Genomic DNA, 18,628 nt, shown 5'->3' on the forward strand with positions numbered 1-18,628 from the left:
CTTGAACAGCACTCAGGAGGCCTGGGTTTTAGTCCTGGTCTGCCACTTCTTTTTTTTAAAATGATGTTTGTTAAGCACTTCCATGCCTGCTATGTGACCTGGGGGAAGCCACTTAACTTCTCCTTGCCTCAGTTTCCTAACTTGCAAAATGAGGAAACCTGTTCTGCCTTCCTCTTAGATTGTGAGTGAGCCCCATGTAGGCTAGGAGAGTACAATATAACAATACAGCAGTGTTATTAGCCTCATCTAGGCTAGGCCAGCCTCTGATCTGATTAACTTCTATCTACCCACTGTTTAGCACAGTGCTTGGAACATGGTAAGTACTTAATGAATACTATCATTATTTTTAGGAGAAGTGATGGTAATGGTATTTATTGAGTACCTAATGACTGCAGTGCACTTTTAAGTACTTGAAAAGGTATAACAGAAGCAAAGGGTATGGTCTCAGTCCACAGGGAGCTACCAAATCTGATGGGAAAAACAAATAGCAAAATGTTTACAAATAGTGGGAGGAGTAGGAAGAAAAATGATCAGATAGTATTAGAATGAATATGCCCATGACACAACATCTGAAAAATCAGAATAAATGATTGAATCGCACAGCTCTCTAATTTAGGAGGATGGGAATAAATCAGGGAAGATTTCCTGGAGGAAGCGATTTTTTAAAATGAACGACTTCGAAGATGGATAGGGCTAGGATCTGGCTGATTTGACTGGAGGAACAGTGTAAGCCAAGATAGCTTGAGAGGACTAGAGTACAAGGCTGGGGAGTAGCAGGTGAAGCAAATGCTATATGTAAAATGGAAAGAACTGGTGGAAAGCCTCGAAGAAAATGGCCAGAAGTTTCTGCTTGATGTGGCAGGATATAAGCAAGAATTGGAGGTTTCTGGAGAGTGGAGAGGCTTGGGCTGAGCCTTGTCTCAGAGAAACGATCCAGCTAGCATCAGTTTGAGGTATGGACTGAAGAAGAATGGAGAAGGCCGGAGGCCGGGAAACCACTGGAGGGTGGAACAATGATGAGATGGTGATATGAGGAGTGTTTGAAGTAGGATGGTCACTGTCTGGGTGGAGAGGAAGGGGCAAATCAATCAATCAATCAATGGTACTTACTGAGCACTTACTGTGTACAGAGCACTATGCTAAGTGCTTGAGAGAATACAATTCAACAGAGTTGGTAGATGCGTTCCGGCCCATCAGGAGTTTATAGTCTAGAGGGGCAGACAGACAATAAAAGGAATGACAGACATGCACATAGATGGTCTAAGGCTGAGGGTGGGATGACTAGCAAGTGTTTAAAGAGTTCAGATCCAAGTACATATGTGACACAGAAGGGAGAAGGAGTTGGGGAAACGAGGGCTTAGTTGAAGAGGGCCTCTTGGAGAAGATGTGATTTCAATACGCCTTGGAAGGTGGGGAGGGAGTTTCAGGCCAGAGGGAGGACGTGGGCAAGGTGTCAGAAGCAAAATAAACAAGATCAATATACAGTGAGTAGTCGACGTTGGAGGAATGGAGTATGTGGGCTGGGCTGTAATTAGAAATCAGCAAGGTAAGGTAATGCGGGAGAACTGACTAAGTGTTTTAAAGCTAATGGTAAGGAGTTTCTGTTTGATGCAGAGGTGAGTGGGTAACCATTGGAGGTTTTTGAGGTGTGGGGAGTTGTGAACTGAATATATTTTTAGAAAAATGATCTGGGCAGCATAGTGAAGTGTGGGCTAGACTGGGGAGGCAGGGAGGCAGGGAATCTAGCAAGAGGGTAGAGAAAATAGTAATAATATGGAATTTATTAAGCACTTACTTTGTGCTGCACTAAGCCCTGGGGTAGATACAAGCAGATGGGGTTGGACACAGTCCCTGTCCCACATGGGACTCACAAGCTCATTCCCCATTTTACAGATAAATTAACTGAGGCACAGAGAACCAAAGTGACTTGCCCAAGGTCACACAGCAGACAAGTGGCAGAGCCAGCATTAGAACCCATGACCTTCTGACTCCCAGGCCCGTGCTCTATTCACTAGGCCACGCTGCCTTGCACTAGTCAAGGCAGGTTAGGATAAGTGCTTGGATCAACATGGCAGCAATTTGGATGGAGAGAAAAGGGTAGCTTTCAATGATGTTGTGAAGGTAGAACCAATCAATTGATTGGTTGATTGGTGATGGATTGAATATGTGGGTTGAATGAGAGAAATGAGTTGAGGATAGTGCCAAGGTTATGGGCTTGGGAGACAGGGAGGATAGTGGTAATCCAGGGAATGTTTGGAGGAAGAATCAGCAGGATGTAGCAATTGATTGCATGGAACAAAGCTACGTTTTACCTTCTTTTGCTATTTCTCTTTCAGGAAGCAAGCAATCTATCGTATTTATTAAGCACTTACTGTGTGCAGGGCATTGCGCTGAGTGCCTGGGAGAGTACAATATACCAGAGTTGGACCAATTTGATCTTTAAGCGTTTTGATTTTAGTTATTTCATTTTATGTGATCGCCAGTTATCCTGCATATGGGCAAGCTGTGGAATTTCCCCGTCAATTGGTAGAGGAACCAAAATTGGGTATTAGAACTCTTTGGTTTGGGGATTTCACTCTTTGCAGTTTGGCACCTCATCTTGCAACTCAACAGGCAGAAACTGAATAAGCAGGGCCATCACTACATTTACTCGAGCCCCTCTGTTCGGACCCCAGAGGATCTTACTGAATGACTGTTCCTTAATGAGGTATCACTGCCCCCATGGAAACGGTACTAAAGTTGGTATAGAGTCTATTCACCCTAGGCAATGGCCTTACAATGATAATTTGGGGTGATAGAAAACTGATTTTTGGGTTTCTACCTCCTCTCTTCCATGCTGCCCCTCACTTCTCTTGCTTTTTCTTTTCTCTGATTCTGAACTTTTAACCCTTGGAGGGACTCTAAAAATGAAAGAAAACCCAGGCAGTGGGGCCTATGGAAAATCATTCCACATGAGCTGTTCCAAACCCATTCATCTCCCCTGTAAAGTCTGGCTGGGTTGCATCTGTGCCCGGATCAGCCAAAAGCAAACCCAAGGGCACTTTTCTGGGGTAGAAAATCCAATTAAGACAGGCAGTTGAACGGGTCTGATCGTTTCGCTTAGTCCTACCTTAATCTCAAAACCCCGAGTTTGTTTCCCCATTGCCCTATATGTTGTGAATAGGTTCTGGGCAAATCCAGTCTACTTAACCTCATCTTTTCCAAACCCTTGCCCAGTGCTTCACTTAATGTTTTTTTGCTTTCGATGCCAACAATGACTGACTCTAGCCAGCAGTTTGACAGCCCAAAGACTGCATAATTGCCTGAGAGAAAACCTTTTTTGGGGAAGCAATATCACTTTGATTTTATTTTCGTCAGCGTTGCCAGTCAACAGATAGGCAGACCATTGAACTTGGGGCCTATAACCAGCCTGGCACCTATCTCTTTTTGGCAAGTCTTTTGGCTGAGGGTGCAGGAGACTTCTAAGTATTTTCTTTACTTACCCGGAAAGATGGAATCTTGTGCCTATGCCCATGACCATCGAGGTGTGCTTTACATTTTCTCCAGCATGACGGTGGACTGAAGCATGGGGTGAGGTCATATTTCAGTGTATCGCAAGGGATGTCCCAGTTCTTCCAGGGCAGGGATCAGCAACGTCTTTGTGCAGAAGAGCCAAATGATACAACACTTCTGGGTAGAGACAAAACATACAACTTAAACACACATTACACAGAAATTCATCAACAGAGGCAAAAAGGAGATCGGGGCTCTCTACCCATTGAAGTCTACTGTCATCTGCCTGTCATGTGTGAGGTTCGAGTTCTGCCCTATGCCTACATCCCCTCCAAATTGGCTTAAAATCATGGATTTGGAGCTCTTGCTCTGTTGTGGAGAGACAGCCGGCCAACCGAAACAAAGAGTAAGCCCTTATACTAATGCCTCTCTACTCCTCTAGACTGCTCACTGCTCATAATTGGCAGGGAATGTGTTTGCCAACTCTGTTGTACTGTACTCTCCCAAGCACTTAGTACAGTGCTTTGCACACAGTAAGTGCTCAGTAAATACCATTGATTGATTGATTATCCAAGTCCCATGACAGGGAGGACTTCAGAACAGGTGGCCATGTTAAAGCAGTATGGGAGTATCAATTAGTTGCTCCAGTGTTCTAAACCATAGCACATAGAACCAGTTTCTACACCTGTGTTTATGAGAGTTCCTCTGCTTAGATGATTTGTGAGGAACGATCAAACTGATTCTCATGCATTGTTTGGTATATCTGCTGTTGATTGTCCACCATCCCTTAATTCTTGGTATTTCTACATTTCTCAAAATAAATTTGCCCTTCATTCTCCCCTTCAAACTGGGAGGCTAGCAAATAATTCCACTTTTTAAAACATCAAATAACACTGATTATAACCCCAGGTTGATAATATCACAGGGTGGGTGTAACCCAAGGTCACAACTAACCTTTTTGGCTTAACCCCTTTTGTGAGAAGAAGCTTCATTTTTCTTTTGTTTATTTCTAGCCTCATGGCTAATAGATTTCAAATGGAATCATTCATCATCCTCTATCTCTTAAAAACTCCACTTGCTGCATCATGATTCAGAATTTAAATACCCAACCATTTGACAATTTCTGGATTCTTACCATTCCTTAGATTACTGCAGTTTGGCCATGCTGCAAATGGATGCAAGTCAAAAGATGACAACGTACGGACAGCAGCACAAAACATTACCCAAGGAGAAAGAGCTAAGTTGTTGAAAATACCATCCTATCAAATTTCAGTCAGCCAGTCAATGGTATTTATTGAGCACTTACTGTGTGCAAGAGCACTGTATTAAGTGCTTGGGAGAGTACAATATAACAATATAATAGACACATTCTCTGCCCACAGTGAGCTTACAGTCTAGAGGTCTTTTATACTTTTATCAATCACAGACTCAGTTTTCCCAGAGCCTCCCTGTTAGGGAGCTCCGGCACTCTGGGAAGAGTATTGTTTTTACAGGCCACTAAGAGATTGTTGAATACAATGTGAATGCAGCATGGTCCAAACGGCTGAAAAGCACTAAAGGGTCTCCTGTTGTTCTGAAAGAGAAGAAGCTCTTCTCAAAGTGCCGAACTCAATGCCAGGATAAAGTTATGTAAGCCAGCGGTGGTTAAAACTATGGGCATACGGGCTATATTTGAACTCTGTTGAGAGGCGCTACGCCACATTCTTCCCTCACCCTCCCTTCACCATCCTACAACAGAGCTCCCTGGCTGGGCTTCTTTCATTTGTATTTATTGAGCATTGAGTACTGTTTGCAGAGCACTGTACTAAGCAGTTGGGAGGATACAATACAACGGTAAACAGACACATTCCCCGAGACAGACATCAGTACGAATAAATAAATTACAGATATGTACAGAAGTGCTGTGGTGTCGGGTGGGGCAGGAGGGAGAGCAAAGGGAGCAAGTCTGGGTGATGCAGAAGGGAGTGGGAGATGAGGAATGGTAGGGCTTAGTCTGGGAAGACTTCTTGGAGGTGATGTGCCTTCAATAAGCTTTAAAGGAGGGGAGAGTGATTGTCTGTGGGATTTGAGGAGGGAGGGCATGCCGGGCCAGAGGCAGGAAGTGGGTCAGGGGTCAGCGATAGGATAGGTGAGATGGAGGCACAGGGAGAAGGTTAGCACCAGAGGAGTGAAGTGTGTGGGCTGGGTTGTAGAAGGAGAGAAGCGAGGTGAGGTAGGAGGGGGAAAGGTGGTGGAGGGCTTTAAAGCCAATGGTGAGGAGTTTTTATTTGATGCGGAGGTGGATGGACATCCGCTGAAGTGTTTTGAGGAGTGGGGTGTTATGTCCTAAATACTTTTGTAGAAAAATGATCCGGGCAACTGAGTGAAGTTTAGACTGAGAGCCCGTTGTTGGGCAGGGATTGTGTCTATCTGTTGCCAAATTGTACAATCCAAGTGCTTAGTACAGTGCTCTGCACATAATAAGCGCTCAATAAATACGACTGAATGAATGAATGAAAGTATGGATTGGAGTGGGGAGAGACAGGAGGCAGGGAGGTCAGCAAGGAAGCTGATGCAGTAATCCAGGTGGAATAGGATGAGTGATTGTATTAACATGCTAGCAGTTTGGATGGAGAGGAAAGGACAGATTTTAGTGACGTTATGAAAGCTGAAGTGACAGAATTTAGAGATAGATTGCATATGTGGGTTGAATGAGAGAAGTAAAGGATAATGCCAAGGTTATGGGCTTGTGAGACAGGAAGGATGGTGGTGCTCTCTACAGTGATGGGAAAGTCGGAAGGAGGACAGGGTTTGGGTGGGGAGATGAGGAATCCTCTTTTGGACATGTTCAGTTTGAGGTGATGGCAGGACATTCAAGTGGAGCTGTCTCGAAGGCAGGAGGAAATACTAGATTGCAGAGAGGGTGAGAGGTGAGGACTGGAGATGTAGATCTGGGAATCATCTGCATAGAGGTGGTAGTTGAAGCCATGGAAGCAAATGAGTTCTCAAGTGAGTGGAGGTAGGTGGAGAACAGAAGGGGATCCAGAACTGAACTTTGAGAGACTCTCAGAGTTAGGAGGTGGGAGGCAGAGAAAGAGCCCCCCAAAAGAGACTAAGAACGAGCAGCCAGAGAGACAGGTGAACCAGGAGAGGACAGTGTCAGTGAAGCCGAGGATGGGTAATTTTTCCAGGAGAAGGGGGCTCCTGGATTCTGGATTCCCTGCATTAGTAGTCTCCCTCTGTGCTTAATTGTTCAGTTGGTTCACTATCCTTTGTAATAGAAGAGGAAACTGCTCATAGTATTATTTCCTGTGGCAGACTCTTTTCTCAGTGGTGGTTTATGCTGCTCCATTTGCTCTCACTTGATCACCTCCCTGTGGTCCTAGAACCCACATAGGCCAGGACTCCCCAGCAGCACACACGAGACAGAGGATGGGCGATTATCACACAAATTTAGTCCAGGTAGACAATCAATCAGGTTGAATCCACTGTTCCTCGGTCCTGAATGACCGTTACTATGTGCCAAGCGCTGGAGTAGAATCAAGGAGCCTATCCAAACCGGGTTCACTGGATAACTGCCAATCAAGCCTGGGCTGAGAAGGTCTGGCCATAGTGAGATGGCTGGCAAGATGCACCAGTGCAATCTATAGTCACTGAAGGAGGGCACTCCGTGTGCCAACAAGAGCTGACGATGCCAATGTAACATTGATACCCACCCCAGGAGATCTATCACATTCCAGAGGCCTATTTATACCATTAACATGTATGTCTAGCCATCATCAGGATTATACCTCTTACTAGCAAATGATTTCTTTATGTTTAGTTTCCTTCCCTCTGCTCTGTAATGGAAAGATTTTCCCGACCACAAGAGTTCTGCACATGGCAATTAAAGTTTAGAATGAAAAACATAATACGTAACCTTTCAAACATGAAAAGGACAGGAGGCCTAGGAAACCTAGAGTTCTTCAGTCTCAGGAAACAGGCCAAGGAGTTTAATAATTTTTTAACAGACTTATGTGGAGAGGCCCATTCGGTCCAAGAATGCATGATGCCTGCTTGATATCTGGACTAAGCCTCAAGTCATCTGGGGGTTTAGCTGGGGCAGGAATGGCTGGGAAGTGTCTTCCAGGCCCCAGTCTCTCCTCTGAAGGGCCACCGGCCCAGAGCAGTACCTGGGAGAGTAAATGCTGGGAGAAGGGTTTGACGGTACTGGAAAAGACACATTTTATCTGGTGGATCTGGAACCAAAGACCCATGTATGGAATTATTCAAGCCTAAAAGGTAATTGCCTCAGTCCTACCTTGCAATTTCCGAGTTTGCCATTATTTTTAGGATGACCAGACATCTCCCAGTTTAAGGGATTGTGGATCCTTTCTGTCGAATCTTTGATCTCATACACTATTAGTAATTATTGTATTTGATAAGCATTTACTATGTGCCAAGAACTGTAGTAGAATAAAGACAAGCAGGTCAGACACAATCCTTATCCCACAAGAGGCCCTGGGCTTAAGTATGAGGGAGAACAAGTATTTCATCCCCAATTTACAGATAAGGAAACTGAGGCAGAGAGAAGTTAAATGACTTGCCCAAGGACACACAACAGGCAAGTGGAAGAACTGGGTTTAGAACCCAGTTTCTCTGATGCCCAGGTCAGTGCTCTTTCCACTAGGTCACACTGCTTCTCATATCCTATGCCATATGTCCCCAGATACTTTCCATGGAGGGAAATTACTCCCTCTTGTCTCAGTGTAGGCAGGAATAGGAAATAGTTGCTGCTCTTCCTTGGAATTGGTCCTTGTGAGCCCAGGCTGTGAGAATTTTCAGAATGCTTAGAGTAGAAGCTGGGAGCTCCAGGAGATCTGGCCCTGCAGAATGAGGGCAGAGTGCCAAAGTAAAAGGCAAACCCTGGACGAGATTCTGCCAGAGCCAGCTTTCCCCTAAGAGATGAGCAGTGCTTTTTAAATTTCCTTCTTTTGCCCTGGGATAAAAGCATCCCAGGACATCATTTTCATCACTACCAGTGGTGCTCAGGTGAGCAGCAGGGCTAAAAGAAATGTCCGGGAAGGAGAGAAAGGAAGTATGGATGAGGTGAGAAGCAGATGTAGGATGCTATTAGCTGCCATTAGGATGCTTCTACCCATCTGAATAAAGCTGCACCCTGTTTATTTCTGCTGTGTTCTGCTGGAACACATTGGAAAAGAACAAAAAATATTGCCAGATTTTTTTATCAGACCCTTTCATGTAACTCTTCATTCTCCTCACATTTTCTCCTATGTGGCAGCCAAGAATTTACAGTAATGTGTTTGTGTGGGTAAAAGCAAAAGAAGAAATCTCTTTAAAAGGCGTTTGACAAAACACTTTATCATATGCATGGGTATCCAGGTTCATTTGTTCTGCCTTCTATTGATTGTGAAGCTCTTCACAGCAGTGATTGGGGCTAGCATCCATGCAGCATTCTGCCTAGCTCATAATAGATGTTTATTGCTTTAGTCAGGTTTAAAAACTAACCCATTTGGGTAATCCCTCTAAGTGTGTTGTGTTGTGGCATCTTAGTGTTTTTCTGGTTTCCAATCTTCTGCATGGGAATCTTATTTTTCTAGTGTGCAAATGTAGTCACCCATATTTCTCCCGGGTATAAAACCAGGCTTTTTTTTCTGGAATATTCATTTATTCATTCGATTGTATTTTTTGAGCGCTTACAGTGTGCAGAGTATTATACTAATCACTTGGGACAGTACAATGCAACAATAAACAGGCATATTCCCTGCCCACAATGAGCAGGTCTAGCAGGGGGGTGGGGTGGGGAGGGACAAGTGTTTAGTACAGTGCTCTGCACATAGTAAATGCTCAATAAATACTATTGAATGAATGAACGAGGGACAGACATCATTACAAATAAATAAATGACAGATATATGCATGAGTGCTATGGGCTGTGGGGGGTGGGAGGGAAGAGCAAAGGGAGAAAGTCAAGGTGATGCAGAAAGAAGTGGGAGATAATAATGTTAATGATGGTATTTGTTAAGTGCTTACTAGGGGTGGATACAAGTAAATAGATTTGGACACCGCATGGGGCTCACAGTCTCCATTTCCATTTTACAGATGAGCCAGCTGAGGCCCAGGCAAGTGAATTGGCTTGAGAGGGAGATGGGGGAGCATAGAATAGTTGTGTTTGTCTCAAAAGAAAAAAAGGGAGGGAGGAAAAGAGAAGCGAGCCCACCAGGCACCTCCCATGCCAGAGCCAGCTTCCCTCAGCCTCAAGCCCCCTACCCAGGTCCACCTCACGTCTCCCTCGCCCTTACCCCCGCCCCAGCCCAATGAAGCGACCCAGTGGTGCCTATCCACTGAAAACTCCTTATCCAGTGAAAACTCCTTACTTTTGGCTTTAACTTTTCCATCGCCTTGCCCCTTCTTACCTCACCTCCTTCCTCTCCTTCTCCATCCCGCCCTGCACACTCCGCTCCTTTGCCACTAACCTCCTCACTGGGCCTCCATCTTGCCTGTCTCACCGCCGACCCCGGCCCACATCCTGCCTCTGGCTTGCAACACCCTCCCTCCTCAAATCCCACAGACAATGACTCTCCCTGCTTTTGAATCCCTACTCAAGGCCCAACTCTTCCAAGAGGGCTTCCCACACTAAGCCCCCCTTTTCCTCCGCTCCCCTCTCTTCCTTGTCCCCTCGACTCCCTCCCTTTGCTCTTCCCCCTTTTCCCCGCCCCACAGCACCAATGTATAGATGCCTAGATCTATAATTCTATTTATTCACTCATTCACTTGTATTTATTGAGCCCTCACTGTGTGCAGAGCACTGTCCTAAGCGCTTGGAAAGTTTATTAGCCTATTTATTTTGTTAATGAGATGTACATCCTCTTGATTGTATTTATTGTGATGATGTCGTCTTGTTTTTGCCCATCTGTCTCCCCCGATTAGACTGTAAGGCCGTCATTGGGCAGGGATTGTCTCTATCTGTTGCCGAATTGTATATTCCAAGCACTTAGTACAGTGCTCTGCACATAGTAAGCGCTCAATAAATACTATCGAATGAATGAATGAATGAAAGTACAATTCGGCAACAGAGACAATCCCTACCTAACAACGGGGTCACGGCCTAGAAGGGGGAGATTTCTATTGATGCCTGCCTACTTGTTTTGAGGTGTATATACTTATTATTCTATTTATATCGATGCCTGTTGTTTGGATGTGCATCTATCTCTAATTCTATTTACTTGTTTTGATGTCTGCCCCCCTCCCCTCTAGGGCAACCCGCTGTGGGCAAGGATTGTCGCTCTTTATTGCTGAATTCTCCTTTCCAAGACTTCAGTCCGTGCAGACTAAGCGCTCAATAAATACGATAGGATGCATGAATGAATGAAAGGGCTCCTAAGGGATATGGGGAAGCAGAGGGAAGTTTCATTGCGTTTTGGTTTTTGGTGCTGGTGGTGACGGAGTGATCGGTCGAGAGACCTCTTCAAACCTCTTGACATCCCCGAGGCACGGGACCAATGTCAAGGCCCTTTCCCACTTGCTTGGGAAAACCCCCAAGGCCTTCAAACGTTTCTAGGCCCAGACCCAGGTCTGCACTGCTTCCTCACGGAGACGGTTGGGAGGGAAGCACGCGGGGGGGCGGAAAAATAAAATAAAAAAGGCCGGTGAGGGTATTACCCTATTTATTTTGTTAATGAGGAGTACATCCCCTTCTCTTTATTGCGATTAAGTTGTCTTGTTTTTGTCTGTCTCCCCCTGTAAGCCCGTCAATGAGTGGGATGGTCTCTATCTGTGGCCCAATTGTCCATTCCAAGCACTTAGTACAGTGCTCTGCACATTAGAGAAGCAGCGTGGCTCAGTGGAAAGAGCCTGGGCTTGGGAGTCAGAGGTCATGGGTTCGAATCCCGGCTCTGCCACTTGTCAGCTGTGTGACTGTGGGCAAGTCACTTCACTTCTCTGTGCCTCAGTTCCCTCATCTGTAAAATGGGGACGAAGACTGTGAGTCCCACATTGGACCACCTGATGACCCTGTATCTCCCCCAACGCTTAGAACAGTGCTCTGCACATCGTAAGTGCTTAATAAATGCCATCATTATTATGAGAAGCAGCGTGGCGCAGTGGAAAGAGCACGGGCTTTGGAGTCAGAAGTCATGGGTTCAACTCCCAGCTCTGCCACTTGTCAGCTGTGTGACTGTGGGCACTTCACTTCTCTGTGCCTCAGTTACCTCATTTGTAAAATGGGGATTAAGACTGTGAGCCCCACGTGGGACAACCTGATTCCCCTGTGTCTACCCCAGTGCTTAGAACAGTGCTCTGCACATAGTAAGCGCTTAACAAATACCAACATTATTATTATTATAGTAAGCACTCCATAAATACGACTGAATGAATGAGGGGAAGTAGTGTGGCTCAGTGGAAAGAGCCTCGGCTTGGGAATCAGAGGTCATGAGTTCGACTCCCCGTTCTGCCACTTGGCAGCTGTGTGACTGTGGGAAAAGTCACTTCACTTCTCTGGCCCTCAGTTATCTCATCTGTAAAATGGGGTTGAAGACTGTGAGCCTCACGTGGGACCACCTGACTACCCTGTATCTCCCCCAGCACTTAGAACAGTGCTCTGCACATAGTAAGCGCTTAACAAATGCCAACATTATTATCGTAAGTGCTCCATAAATACGACTGAATGAATGAGGGGAAGTAGCGTGGCTCAGTGGAGTCTGGGCTTGGGAGTCAGAGGTCATGAGTTTGACTCCTGGCTCTGCCACTTGTCAGCTGTGTGACTGTGGGCAAGTCACTTCACTTCTCTGGGCCTCAGTGACCTCATCTGCAAAATGGGGATTAACTGTGAGCCTCACGTGGGATGACCTGATGACCCTGTATCTCCCCCAGCGCTTAGAACAGTGCTTGGCACATAGTAAGCTCTTAACAAATGTCAACATTATTATTACTATAGTAAGCGCTTAACAAATACCAACATTACTATAGTAAGCGCTCCATAGATACGACTGAATGAATGAGGGGAAGTAGCGTGGCTCAGTGGAAAGAGCCTGGGCTTGGGCCTCAGAGGTCATGAGTTCGACTCCCTGCTCTGTCACTTGTCAGCTGTGTGACTGTGGGCAAGTCACTTCACTTCTCTGGGCCTCAGTGACCTCATCTGTAAAATGGGGATTAACTGTGAGCCTCACGTGGGATGACCTGATGACCCTGTATCTCCCCCAGCGCTTAGAACAGTGCTCAGCTGACAAGTGGCAGAGCCAGGATGTGCAGACTGTGGGCAACTTCACTTCTCTGGGCCTCAGTGACCTCATCTGTCAAATGGGGATTAACTGTGAGCCTCACATGGGACCCCCTGATGACCCTGTATCTGCCCCAGCGCCTAGAACAGTGTTCTGCACATAGTAAGCGATTAACAAATGCCAACATTATTATGGTAAGCACTCCATAAATACGACTGAATGAATGAATGAGGGGAAGCAGCATGGCTCAGTGGAAAGAGCCTGGGCTTGGAAGGTCAGCTGTGTGACTGTGGGCAAGTCACTTCACTTCTCTGGGCCTCAGTGACCTCATCTGTAAAATGGGGATTAACTGTGAGCCTCACGTGGGATGACCTGATGACCCTGGATCTCCCCCAGCACTTAGAACAGTGCTCTGCACATCCCGGCTCTGCCACTTGTCAGCTGTGTGACTGTGGGCAACTTCACTTCTCTGGGCCTCAGTGACCCCATCTGTCAAATGGGGATGAAGACTGTCAAATGGGGACCACCTGATGACCCTGGATCTCCCCCAGCGCTTAGAACAGTGCTCTGCACATCCCGGCTCTGCTACTTGTCAGCTGTGTGACTGTGGGCAACTCCACTTCTCTGGGCCTCAGTGACCCCATCTGTCAAATGGGGATGAAGACTGTCAAATGGGGACCACCTGATGACCCTGGATCTCCCCCAGCGCTTAGAACAGTGCTCTGCACGTCATAAGCGCTTAACCAATGCCAACACTATTCTAGTAAGCGCTCCATGAATGAGGGAAAGGGGCCCGATCCCGCAGAGCCGCGCGGGGAGCGCAGCTCCCAGGGCGGCCTGAAGGGGGCGCCTGAGGTAAATCCCCCAAAATGGAGGCCGGGGCCGCGGAAAGCGGGGGGGGGGGGGCCTGAAAACAGCCCCGCGGGAGCGGCTCCCCGCCCTTCCTTCCCGCCGGGGTGGCTGTTGCTAAGGCCCCCGTTGGCGCCAGGCGCGAGCCCTTAGCAACGAGAGGGGGGGGTGGGTTGGCGCGAGGCCGGGCCTGGCGCGCCTGCGCAGTGGCGCGCGCGCGGGAGGGGCGGGAAAACGGCCCGGCGCGGCGGAGGAGGAGGAGGAGGAGGAGGAGGAGGAGGGCGGTCGGGCGCATCAGGTGCAGGGGGCGGAGGAGGGAGGGGAGGAGCCGCCGCCGGAGAGGGCGGGGTCTGCTGACAGCCGCCTCCAGTGCGGAGCCGGAGCCGGGGATTTCCAGCCCTGCTAGAGGAAGTGCGGGGCGTGTGTGTGTGTGTGTGTGTGTGTGTGAGGGGAGCGAGGGAGCGAGGGAGGGAAGGATTACAGCGCAGAAGGGACTTTCCAGCCCCGCCGGCTGCGGCTCCCTTCCCTCCGCCTCCTCCTCCTCCACCTCCTCCTCCTCCCCCCCGGCTCTCCCCGCCACTGCCCGCCGAGATGGGGCTGAAGGGGGAGGAAGAGGGTGCAGAAGGGGGAGGAGGATCCCATGGCCTCCCCTAGCCCTCCCCTCCCACCCCCCGAAGAAGCAGGAACCACCTCGGGTAAGAGAAGGAGACGGGGAAGGTATTTATCGCTCTTGCTTTTGTCTGGCTCCCCCCCCACCCCCTCCCCATTAGACCGGGAGCCCGTCAAGGGGGCAGGGACGGTCTCTATCTGTTGCCCATTTGTCCGTTCCAAGCGCTTAGGACAGTGCTCTGCGCTTAACAAATACCAATCTTATCTGTTTGTCCCTCTTGTTTTTGGCCCTCTCCCCCCCATTAGACTGTGGGACTGTATCTGGTGCCCATTTGCCCATCCCAAGCGCTTAGGACAGTGCTCTGCACCTAGGAAGCGCTCAACAAATACCAATATTATCTATTTATCGCTCTTGTTTTTGTCTGGCTCCCCCCCATTAGACTGTGGGACTGTATCTGGTGCCCATTTGCCCATTCCAAGCGCCTAGGACAGTGCTCTGCACCTAGGAAGCGCTCAACAAATACCAATATTATCTATTTATCGCGCTTGGTTTTGTCCCTCTCCCCCCATTAGACTGTGGGACGGTATCTGGTGCCCATTCCAAGCGCTTAAGACAGTGCTCTGCACCTAGGAAGCGCTCAATAAATACCAATATTATCTATTTATCGCTATTGTTTTTGTCCCTCTCCCCCCATTAGACTGTGGGACTGTATCTGTTGCCCATTTGCCCATTCCAAGCGCTTAGGACAGTGCTCTGCACCTAGGAAGCGCTCAATAAATACCAATATTATCTATTTATCGCTCTTGTTTTTGTCTGGCTCCCCCCATTAGACTGTGGGACTGTATCTGGTGCCCATTTGCCCATTCCAAGCGCCTAGGACAGTGCTCTGCACCTAGGAAGCGTTCAACAAATACCAATATTATCTATTTATCGCTCTTGTTTTTGTCTGGCTCCCCCCATTAGACCGTGAGCCCTTCAGGGGGCAGGGACTGTCTCTATCTGCTGCCCATTTGTCCTTTCCAAGCGCTTAGGACAGTACTCTGCACCTAGGAAGCGCTTACAAATACCAATATTATCTATTTATTGCTCTTCTTTTTGTCCCTCTCCCCGCATTAGACTGTGGGACTGTATCTGTTGCCCATTTGCCCATCCCAAGCGCTTAGGACAGTGCTCTGCACCTAGGAAGCGCTCAATAAATACCAATATTATCTATTTATCGCTCTTGTTTTTGTCTGGCTCCCCCCATTAGACCGTGAGCCCGTCAGGGGGCAGGGACTCTGCTGCCCATTTGTCCATTCCCAGCGCTTAGGACAGTGCCCTGCACCTAGGAAGCGCTCAATAAATACCATTGAATGAATGGGGGGGGGGCTTTTTCTGCCCCCCTTCCCCTCTTCATCGTTTCGACCCCTGGCTCCCGCCCGCTTTGGGCCTCCCTGACCCGGTATTAGCTGCGGGACTGGCCTCTCTCAGCTCCCCCTCACCTCTCCCAGGCTCAGACTCTCCCCCCAACGCTCCGTTCAGCCCAGCTCTGCGGCTGCTTTCTGCTGCAAGCCTCCCCCCCGCGCCCCCCCCCCCAAGAGTCGCACCTCCTCCTGCTGCAGAAGATGGTTCAGTGAGTACCCCCTTTCCACCCCTCTCCTCCCACACCGCCTCCTATATATTCTTTTTTTTTTTTTTTTCAAAGTTTCCTGCCCCAGCTTTAGCTTCTATTTTCTTCAAACCCCTTTCTGCCACTCCATATGCAAGCCGGGTGGGCGGGCCGTGGGACTTTTAAAGGAGCAGCCACTTTTCTTTCCCTCTCTTCCCCCCCCCCCTTTTTTTTTCCCTCCCCCTCCCCCTTTTAGAGGTATTCCTTTTCTATAGGTGGCCGACTCACTTCTCTGCAACTTTGGGAAACTTTGTAGGTGGCAAAAAAAAAGAGAAAGAAACGGTTTTGGCCTTTGGAAAATGACGCAGGGTGACGGTTCCAGTGTGCAACTGGTTAGGGCTTGGGGTGTAAAGGCGTATGAAAAATGCACTAGTGTGGTCGGGAAAATGAATTCCGACTAATGGGAGCTAGAAAATCCGCATTTCAGGGGGGGTTAATTGCGGCTGGTCCAAGACAGAGGGGAACCGTGCGTTCTTTTTATTTTCTTCTTCCAGAAAAGAGCTTATTTATGGGTGTTTTCACTATGGTCGCTTCCCATTGATTTGAAAAAACCATGCACGGTGCCAAGGAGATACTGCTCTGGAGAATTTAGAATGATGAATCGGCTTTAGGTTAAAATTAAAAAAAAAATAGCCTTTATTTAAAAGTTTACACTGAGTCATTCCTCTGCAGATGAACCCCCTGACTCATAATCAGAAAACTGCAGTGCCCTGTAAGATAGGAGAGCAGTGCATTTATAAATATATATATAAAAAAAAACATTTCTACCTTCAGGCCATATTAGTGGCTTGATTTTAAAGCCCCAAAGCAGAGAGAGCCGGAGTTCTCCCCAGCCCCCTATTTTATTCCCCCATCTCGGGGGGCCACATAGTTGATCCCCTGTTTTAGGAGCGTCACCCCCTTTTTAGAGATCTGTTTTGCACAGGTCTTTCCAAAGTGTTTGTTGTAGATACTAATTTTTCTTATCAGAGTAGCAATGAAATAAAGATGGGTGAGGTGCCGTAGATGTGTTTTGGAATTCAGAAGCCTTCAGTTAACAGTCTTCTGAAGGGAAAGATTCATTTGATTTTTGCATATTCTGCTGAGAATAAATTCATAGCAAAAGATAGAGGCGTTCTGGTACCCGAGAGTCATTAGTGGAGCTGTTTTTAGCAGTATTGCCTGCTTTTCTTAATTTACATTCACAGCATAGAACTGAAGAGGAGCCATTATTTTTCAGTGTATGCCATGAATGCACACTTGCAGTAAGTAGAAAAGCTTCTGCAAATTATGATTTTGCGTTCTTATATGTGTAGTCCAAATCCCACCTTGTCTTAAAATCAGTGGAGTCACTGCTTGGTAAAATCCCACATTCCATATATTGAGCCTTTTAAAATATGCCTTTCTTAAAAGGACTGCATCACATGCAGTAAAGCCATTTTTTTCTACTTAGAGGAGAAAAACAACTGTTGGCATATTTAAGTATCTTGGTATTTCAGTAACAGAGCGATTATTTTACAAAATTAATTGTGTGGTAAAAAACATTCCCAAGTAACACAAAATAAGCCACATTCAAGCCCCCAAATGAAAATTTTTATGGCCAGAGTAGAAGCCCAAGAGAGTCAAGGTTTATGATGGAAATGCTGACAGACCTTGAATTTTAACATCACTAGTTAACATGGTTATAAAATCAAATCTGATCTTGGTTGAGGTTGAAAGCATAAGATATTTTACTGAAGAGCAATCTTTTTCCAGCTGTCACAATCTAAAATGAAAACAAGCAAATGGCAGCCAACACGAATTCCAGGATAGTTTTCATATTTTTATGAATATAAATATGGCATTTTCTTACGCAGGGGTAAGAGACTCTTCTCCAGTTATTTTATTTGGTTGACTTCCAGTTTCTTTTGGAATTAATTAGTCTGATGATCCTTACTCTTGAGATGGGCATAAAGGGCATCCAGGGGAAATAGAAAATATCAAAGACCCATTGTTTCAGTTTCATCACTTAAAAGCCCCCCAAATAAGCTCACTCGTTAAAATAAATGAAAGATCTGTTTTTCCCTCTGAAATAGCTGAAGAGCTTTTCCTGACTCCTTTTCCCATCCACCACTAGACACCATCATAGCATCGCTCCATTATTAATATTAAAGCAGGAACGGTTTCGACACTCCCCCCCCCCCAAGAAACATGCTTGTTGATTAGGCCTGATAATTGTTAATTGTTTAAAGCTCTGCTAGCCTTTCTTTATTTCTCTGTCACGATATATTATAAGGGGGCATGGTTTGGGAATTAAAAGGGTAGATCGGCTAATGAACTGAAAGATGAGAATAATGAAGACACGCCAAATGATAGTTCCCCTTTTAAATAATTTCCTTTATATCCTTGTTAGAGGCAACCAAGATATTGCGAGTCTGAGTTAAACCAACCTAATCAAGAATAAATTCCCTGTCAGTATTTTTCTCTCTTTTGTAGCTGGCTGTAGCAAAAAAATCTCAGAACAGTATGTGATCTGACTTATCATTTGTGATGCAGTACCTGGATTTGGTTAGTGCATCCAAGGTTACTGAATCTGCTTCCTTGCTCTGATCAGTGTTTGCCCAGGTTCTGAATCTTCTCTTGGCTGAAAACCTAGAAGGCAGAATTCCTCAGGCCTTCCTATTTAATAGACTCCTGGAAAAATTTCTTGGGGAAATAGAGAGCACCTAACTTTGGCTTTTTTATGTTAGCGAGTTTTTTTTTTTTTTACATCTGAGTGCAAAGGGAGACTAGAAAGGAAGGTGTAAAGGAAGAGAAAGCGAGGCAAGAGGATGTGAAGGAAAAGATGTAAAGATGGGTAGCCAAAGGACTAAAT

General features: G+C 46.7%; 1 protein-coding gene across 3 annotated transcripts in view; it reads left to right on the forward strand.

The window, feature by feature from the left end:
* The first annotated feature begins 13,847 nt into the window (after window positions 1-13,847).
* Window positions 13,848-18,628, forward strand: part of TRAF3 (TNF receptor associated factor 3) — a 130,502-nt gene continuing 125,721 nt past the window's right edge. For 2 of the 3 annotated variants that reach the window (XM_029059655.2, XM_029059685.2), the window contains exon 1: window positions 13,848-14,232. The gene's annotated coding sequence lies outside the window, so the exon portion shown is untranslated. The remainder of the gene's footprint in view (window positions 14,233-18,628) is intronic. The other variant, XM_029059692.2, reaches the window with a different exon arrangement.

This window comes from Ornithorhynchus anatinus, chromosome 1, assembly GCF_004115215.2.
Source record: "Ornithorhynchus anatinus isolate Pmale09 chromosome 1, mOrnAna1.pri.v4, whole genome shotgun sequence".
Taxonomy (NCBI): domain Eukaryota; kingdom Metazoa; phylum Chordata; class Mammalia; order Monotremata; family Ornithorhynchidae; genus Ornithorhynchus; species Ornithorhynchus anatinus.